Source organism: Macaca thibetana, chromosome 4 (genome assembly GCF_024542745.1).
Source record: "Macaca thibetana thibetana isolate TM-01 chromosome 4, ASM2454274v1, whole genome shotgun sequence".
Lineage (NCBI taxonomy): Eukaryota > Metazoa > Chordata > Mammalia > Primates > Cercopithecidae > Macaca > Macaca thibetana.
Window position 1 is genome coordinate 104,128,463 of NC_065581.1, and position 8,234 is coordinate 104,136,696.

At 43.7% G+C, this 8,234-nt stretch overlaps 2 pseudogenes across 1 annotated transcript; both read left to right on the forward strand.

Annotated features, from left to right (window-relative positions):
- LOC126952315 (trafficking protein particle complex subunit 6A-like) lies at positions 1–480 on the forward strand (annotated as a pseudogene).
- Positions 481–2,112: 1,632 nt separating this feature from the next.
- Positions 2,113–2,636, forward strand: LOC126952319 (40S ribosomal protein S12-like; annotated as a pseudogene). The gene has a single exon (XR_007724840.1). The product of XR_007724840.1 is annotated as a 40S ribosomal protein S12-like (transcript).
- The last annotated feature ends 5,598 nt before the right edge of the window (positions 2,637–8,234 follow it).

Below are 8,234 nucleotides of genomic sequence, written 5' to 3' on the forward strand. Positions count from 1 at the left end.
ATGGTAGATGCTGTGCTGTTCGAGTTTCTACACACGGAGATGGTAGCAGAGCTGTGGCATCACAAACCCAACCCTGTCCGGTGGGGAGGGGGACAGAAGATAAGCCTGTTGATCCTGGAGAGCATGGATTTCTGTGTGAGCCAGGTTCTAGGCAAGAGACTGCCCCTGGAGATGCTCATCTCAGGGAGGAGCTGGGTGTCCTCAAGTTCATATGCAAAAATCTGTGGGTGACTGTGTTCCAACAGATGGACAGCCTGTGCACCAATCACCAAGGGACCTACTTTTTTCAGGACAACAGCTTCCACTCCTCATCCCGATGATCTTGGGCCTGCAGTATCTGGAGGAAGCACCCAAGTTCCTGGATTCACTTGTGGCCTCCTGCATGGCACCCTCAGTACCCTGGGCATACAGAGTTTGGTCACTGCCTCCGTGGCAACCCTGATCACCTGTAAGTTCCCACTGATACTCTGGAAATCCTGAGGACCCCAGTTCTCCACCCTCACTGAGCCTCACAGCTGCTCCTGGCCCTCAACCCCTCTGGAGACAGAAGATCCCTTTGCCCAGGGACCCTGGGCCTGCTGCTTTTGGGGGTGGTACTGGGGCTGATACTGGGGATCCCAGCCTCTAGGGGTCACATGTATTCAGGAAGTGAGTATCAAAGAGAGGTGGGAGCACCATGGGAAGCAAGAAGATACCAACTAGAGTTGGGACTGGAGTGGAGGATTCTCACATTGGGCACATTACTCTGCATGGCAGATGCTCACTAAATGTTCTACGTATGGAAAAAAATTTCAAAACATTATTATACATATCCTCAGAGAAGCAAGAAATATAATTCATCCATAAAACAAGAACACGATGCTATGGAAAAAGAACACTCTGAAAACAAGAAATAGCTCCAGGAGATTTAAAATATGATTGCCAAATTGAAAAGACATTAATTAACAAATTAGAAAATAGGCATGGCGAGGTGCCTCACGCCTGTAATCCCAGCATTTTGGGAGGCCATGGCGGGTGGTTCAGCTGATAGCAGGAGTTCAAGACCAGCCTGGCCAACATGGTGAAACCCCATCTCTACTAAAACTACAAAAATTAGCCGGGCATGGTGGTGGGCACCTGTAATCCCAGTTACTCGGGAGGCTGAGGCAGAAGAATCACTTGAACCGAGGAGGCAGAGGTTGCAATGAGCCAGGATCGTGCCACTGTACTCCAGCCTGGGTGACAGAGTGAGATTCCATCAAAAGAGAGAGAGAGAGAGAGAGAAAGAAAGAAAGAAAAGAAAGAAAGAAAGAAAGAAAGAAAGAAAGAAAGAAAGAAAGAAAGAAAGAAAGAAAGAAAGAAAGAAAGAAAGAAAGAAAGAAAGAAAGAAAGAAAGAAAGAAAGAAAGAGAAAGAAAATAAAGTTTAACCCATTTTCTAGCAATAATGAGAAATATGAAAAAAGATAAGAAAATTAGAGGGTTAGAAGGTTAATCAAAGAGGTCTACAATCCAACTAATAGAAATCCAGAAAAGGGAAGAAACTAAAGGGAAGAATTTATTAAAGGAATAGCAATGTTTATCAGAATTAAAATAGTTCACAAATTAGCCAGGTGCAGTGGTGCACATCTGTAGTCCCAGTTAGTTGGTAGGCTGAGGCAGGGATTGCTGGAACCTGGGAGTTTGAGATTACAGTGAGCTATGATCATACCACTGCACTCCAGTCTGGGCAACAGAATCCTCTCTCTAAATAAATAGCCGGGCGCGGTGGCTCACACCTGTAATCCCAGTACTTTGAGAGGCCAAGGCGGGTGGATCACGAGGTCAAGAGATCGAGACCAGCCTGGCCAACATGGTGAAACCCCGTCCCTACTAAAAATACAAAAATCACCCAGGCGTGGTAGTGGGTGCCTGTAGTCCCAGCTACTCGGGAGGCTGACGCAGAAGAATCACTTGAACCCGGGAGGCAGAGGTTGCAGTGACCCGAGATTGCGCCACTGCACTCCAGCCTGGCAACAGAGCGAGACTACGTCACAAAAAAAGAAAAAAGAAAGAAAGAAAAGAAAAGAATAAAATAAAATAGTTTACAATTGATGCACTCATGGCAAGTTATAAAAACCTTTCGATTGCTCTTTCCCTGCCGCCGCCAAGTCGCGCGGAGGCGGAGGCTTGGGTGCCTTCAAGATTCAGCTTCACCCGTAACTCACCACCATGGCCGAGGAAGGCATTGCTGCTGGAGGTGTAATGGACGTTAATACTGCTTTACAAGAGGTGCTGAAGACCGCCCTCATTCACGAAGGCCTAGCGCGTGGAATTCGCGAAGCTGCCAAAGCCTTAGACAAGGGCCAAGCCCATCTTTGTGTGCTTGCGTCCAACTGTAATGAGCCTGTGTATGTCGAGTTGGTGGAGGCCCTTTGTGCTGAACACCAAATCAACCTAATTAAGGTTCATGACAACAAGAAACTAGAGGAATGGGAAGGCCTCTGTAAAACTGACAGAGGGGAAACCCCATACAGTTGTTGGTTGCAGTTGTGTAGTAGTTAAGGACTATGGCAAGGAGTCTCAGGCCAAGGATGTCATCAAAGAGTACTTCAAATGCAAGAAATGAAGAAATAAATCTTTGGCTCACACATCCAAAAAAAAAAAAACAAAAAAAAAACCTTCGATCATTAAGGTTAACCAGAAGCAGTTAACCGTCAAACAAAAATATGGAAATAAATTATTTGTGGCCACATCAAAATAAAGGGCTACTTTCCCTAAAATATAAAGAGCTCCTATAAACAATAAGAGAAAGATTAACAACCTAATAGAAAAATTGGCAAAGCTTTACATAAAAGGAATTTTAAATGGTTCTTAAAATATGAAAAGGTGACCAGCTGTACTCATAATGAGAGAAATACAAATTGAATCTCACAGACACCTTTTTCACCTGTAAGATTAACAAATATAAAAATATATAATGTCTGGGCCAGGCGTGGTGGCTCACGCCTGTAATCCCAGCACTCTGGGAGGCTGAGGCGGGTGCCTCACGAGGTCAGGAGATGGAGACCATCCTGGCTAACACGGTAAAATCACATCTCTACTAAAAAAAATACAAAAAACTAGCCGGGCGTGGTAGCAGGCGCCTGTAGTCCCAGCTACTCAGGAGGCTGAGGCAGGAGAATGGCGTGAACCCAAGAGGCAGAGCTTGTAGTGAGTGCAGATCACGCCACTGCACTCCAGCCTGGGTGACAGAGCGAGACTCCATCTCAAAAAAAAATATATATATATATATACACACACACACATACACACACACACACACATATATATATACACACACACACACATATACACACACATGGATAAAGAATAAAAACAACCCATATAGTAGAAGACAGGTTAGATACATTATAGTATATCTATAAACTGGCATAATGTACAAGAACAAAAAAAAGAATAAGGTTTATGTACTTAGTTTGTGAACTAAAATGGAAAACATTTTAGTTTAAAAAACAAGGCCAGCTGCAGTGGCTCATACCTATAATCCCAGCACTTTGGGAGGCCAAGGTGGGTGGATCACCTGAGATAGGGAGTTCAAGACCAGCCTGATCAACATGGAGAAACCCCGTCTCTACTAAAAATACAAAATTAGAAGGGTGTGGTGGTGCATGCCTGTAATCCCAGCTACTGGAGAGGCTGAGGCAGGAGAATCGCTTGAACCTGGGAGGCAGAGGTTGCAGTGAGCAGAGATTGTGCCGTTGTACTCCAGCCTGGGCAACAGAGTGAGACTCTGTCTCAAATAAATAAATAAATAAATAATAACAAAATAAAATTTAAAAAAGCTGCTAGTCACAAAGAAAATAAAATGCATGAAACACAAATTAGCTAAATGAGTAATATGCAAATTAAATAAGAAAAACTATAAAACATCAAGGAACACTGAAGAAAATATAAGTGAAGAGAAATGCCGTGCTCACACCAGCATACTGCATGGCTATTTTTGTTGCACTTGTCATTGTTACTGTCATTTCACCACCGCCCCAACATCCTGGCTACTGATTTCCCTTCTCTAGGTTCCCCACCATGTGCAGACTTGTAGCAACTGTCACTCAAAGCATCCTCCAGCCAAGGAGTAGATGAGCTACCCAAAGGAGGACCATTGAATTCCTTTTCAGAATCTGAAATTCAAGCAGAATACCTGAAAGCTGGAAAGCTGGAGGAGCTAAGAATGTAAGTGGAGTTGAGTTCAGCTGCTTCAAGTCCAACAGCTGCTTCAATTTTCCCATTCCCACATCTAGTTCTTCAGCTTTTCTTCACATCTCTGAGCTACTCCAAATCCTTTCAGAAAATCCTTTCTTTTTTTTTTTTTTTTTTTTTTTTTTTTTTGAGACGGAGTCTCACGCTGTCGCCCAGGCTGGAGTGCAGTGGCGCCATCTCGGCTCACTGCAAGCTCCGCCTCCTGGGTTCACGCCATTCTCCTGCCTCAGCCTCCTGAGTAGCTGGGACTACAGGCGCCCGCCACCGCGCCCGGCTAATTTTTTTTTGTATTTTTAGTAGAGACGGGGTTTCACTGTGGTCTCGATCTCCTGACCTTGTGATCCGCCCGCCTCGGCCTCCCAAAGTGCTGGGATTACAGGCTTGAGCCACCGCGCCCGGCCAGAAAATCCTTTCTTTCAACTTTTCCTTTAAGTCAGCTGTCTTAGTTTAGGCTGCTATAACAAGTAACCATAGACTGGGTGGCTTAAACAACAGAAATTCATTTCTCACAGTTCTCGAGGCTGGGAGTCCCAGGTCAAGGTGCCTGGCAGATTCCTTGCCTGATGAGAACACTAATCACCTCTCAAAGGCCCCACCTCCTCATGCCATCATATTGGGGATTTAGGATTGAACATATGAATGAATTTGAGGGAAACATAAACATTCAGTCCATAGCATCAGCCAAAATCTCTTTCTAATTTTTTCAGCTAAAGAACCATGACCAAATGAAATAGAAAAACACTGTATTATAAAGATGTCAATTATCTCTAAATTAATCTACAATTCAATGCAATAAAAATAAAAATCATAGCAGAAATGGAAGAAAATGGTGTTAAAGTTCATCTTGCAAAGTGGTACTCAACTTGGTTACACATTCAGAATCATCTGGGGAGCTATTAAAACTCTGTTCCCATACTGTACCCCTAGCAATTAAACTGGGACTTCTGGGAGTGGGGTGAGGTTATCAGCATTTATTAACATTCCCTGAGTGATTCCAATGTGCAGCCAAGGTTGAGAACTACTGCGCTGGAAGAATAAACATGTGAAAACAACAGGGAATTTTAGGAAGGAAAGAAAAGTGAACAGATTTGCCCTACCAGCCACTGAAAGAGATGATAAAGCTATAGTAAGTAAAGCAGTGTAGTACTAGCACAAGAAATGACAGATAAATCAATATAATAAAATATACAGTTCAAAAAATGGTCAGGCACAGTGGCTGTAATCCCAGCACTTTGGGAGGCTGAGACGGGCAGATCACCTGAGGTCAGCAGTTCGAGACCAGCCTGGCCAACTTGGTAAAACCCCATGTCTACTGAAAATACAAAAATTAGCTGGGCATGGTGGTGGGTCGCCTGTAATCCCAGCTACTCGGGAGGCTGAGGCAGGAGAATCACTTGAACCTGGGAGGCAGAGGTTGCAGTGAGCCGAGATCACACCATTGCACTCCAGCCTGGGTGACAAGAGTGAAACTCTGTCTCAAAAAACAAAAACAAACAAATAAACAAACAAAAAAATTTCAAATCAGTGGAGAAAATATGGACCAAGTAAATAATGTTGTGAAAACTAGCTAAGTATTTGGAAAAATAAAGCCATTAAGATAAATTCTGGATGAATCAAATGTTAAAATAAGAAAAGTAAAACTACAAAAGAGTGTTGCTTTTGCCTGTATGGCATATATTCATCCTTCTTTTGGTAATGGTACCCCAGTTTTCCTTGGGAAACCACTTATTTGCAATTTTCAATTCATTTAATTAAAGATTGAGATAAAAAGATGAAAAGATATTAACCCTTATTAGAAACTAAAGAACACAATAAAAACAATGAGATATCAGTTGTTGCCCATCTTGCTGGCAAAAAAGAAATTAATTGATAATACCTGCCCTTGTTGGGGGAGGGTTATGTGTGAGAATTAGAAACCCTCAAAGTAGGTGGGGAGCAGTGGCCCACGCCTGTAATCCCAACCCTTTGGAGGCTGAGGCAGGCAGATTGCATAAGGTCAGGAGTTCAAGACCAGCCTGGCCAATATGGTGAAACCCTGTCTCTACTGAAAATACAAAAAAATAATTAACCAGGCATGGTGGCACCCACCTGTAGTCCCAGCTACTCAAGAGGCTGAGACATGAGGATTGATTGAACCAGGTAGGCGGAGATTTCAGTGAGCTGAGATCCCACCCCCACACTTCAGCCTGCGTGACAGAGCAAGACTCTGTCTCAAAAAAAAAAAAAAGAAAGAAAGAAAGGAAGAAACCCTCAAAGTATAAATGGCAATAAATATTGTAAATGCATATCCTTCAATCCAGCAATTCAACTTTTAGTAACATAATACAAGCTGACAATAAGCCACAATCACAAAGATGTACAGGCAAGGATTTTATTCATCATAGATTTGTTTTCACAGTAAAAAGCTAAAAACAAGCTAAACATTTCTCAAGAAGATAAAATATACCTGTATATGTGTTGACATTAAAGATTTTCATGGCTCTTTACACTCATTAGGATGGCTATTATTTTTAAAAAGTAAGTGTTGGTGAGGATGTGGAAAACTGGAACCCCTGTGTACTGTTAGTGGGAATGTAAATAGTGCAGTTTCTATGGAAAACAGTATGGCAGTTCCCTAAAAAATTAAACACTGTGCCAGGCGTGGTGGCTCACACCTGTAATCCCAGGCCAAGGATTTGGGAGGCTGAGGTGGGCGGATCATGAGGTCAGGAGTTCGAGACCAGCCTAGCCAACATGGTGAAACCCCGTCTCTATTAAAAATACAAAAATTAGCTGGGCATGGTGGCAGGCGCCTGTAATCCCAACTACTTAGGAGACTGAGTCCACATCTGAGTATAGACCCAAAACTCACAGGAGGGACTAGAACAGATAGTTGTATACCCATGTTAACAGCAGCATTATTTACAATAGCCAAAAAATGGACGCAACCCAAGTCCACATCAATGGATGACTAGATAAACAAATATGGCATATACACACAATGGAATGTCATTCAGTCTTAGGAAGGATATTGGCCAGGCGCAGTGGCTCACGCCTGTAATCACAGCATTCTGGGAGGCCAAAGTGGGCAGATCACCTGAGGTCAGGAGTTCAAGATCAGCCTGGCCATGGTGAAACCCCGTCTCTACTAAAAATACAAAAAATTAGCTGGGTGTGGTGGTGCGCACCTGCAATCTCAGCTATTCGTGAGGCTGAGGCAGGAGAATCCCTTGAACCCGGGAGGTGGAGGTTGCAGTGAGTCGAGATCGCGCCATTGCACTCCTACCTGGGCAACGAGAACGAAACTCCATCTCAAAAAAAAAGGAAGGATATTCTGACACATGCTGCAATGTGAATGAGCCCCGAGGACATCATGCTAAGGAAATAAGTCAGTCACAAAAAGGACAAATATGATTTTACTTATATGAGATACCATAGTAGTCAAATTCACAGAGACAGAAAGTAGAGTGGTATTTGCCAGGGACCAGGGCAATGGGGGCTGGGTGTGCAATGAGGAGGGAGCATTAGTGGTTAGTGGGTACAGTTTCAGCCTTGTAAGATAAAAAGTTCTAGAGATGAATGACGGTGATGATTGCAGACCAATGTAAATGCCACAGAACTGTACACTTAAAAATACAAGATGGGGCGGGGCATGGTGGCTCATGCCTGTAATCCCAGCACTTTGGGAGGCTGAGGTGGGCAGACCACTTGAGGCCAGGAGTTCGAGACCAGCCTGGCCAACATGGTGAAACTCTGTCTCTACTAACAATACAAAAATTAGCCAGGCGTGGTGGCATGTGCCTGTAATCCCAGCTACTCAGGAGGCTGAGGCAGGAGAATCACTTGAACCTTGGAAGTGGAGGTTGTGGTGAGCCGAGATTGAACCATTGCACTCTAGTCTGGACAACAAGAGCAAAACTCTGTCTTTAAAAAAAAAAGGCCGTATGTGGTGGTTCATGCCTGTAATCCCAGCACTTTGGGAGGCTGAGGAAGGTGGATTACTTGAGGTCAGGAGTTCGAGACCAGCCTGACCAACATG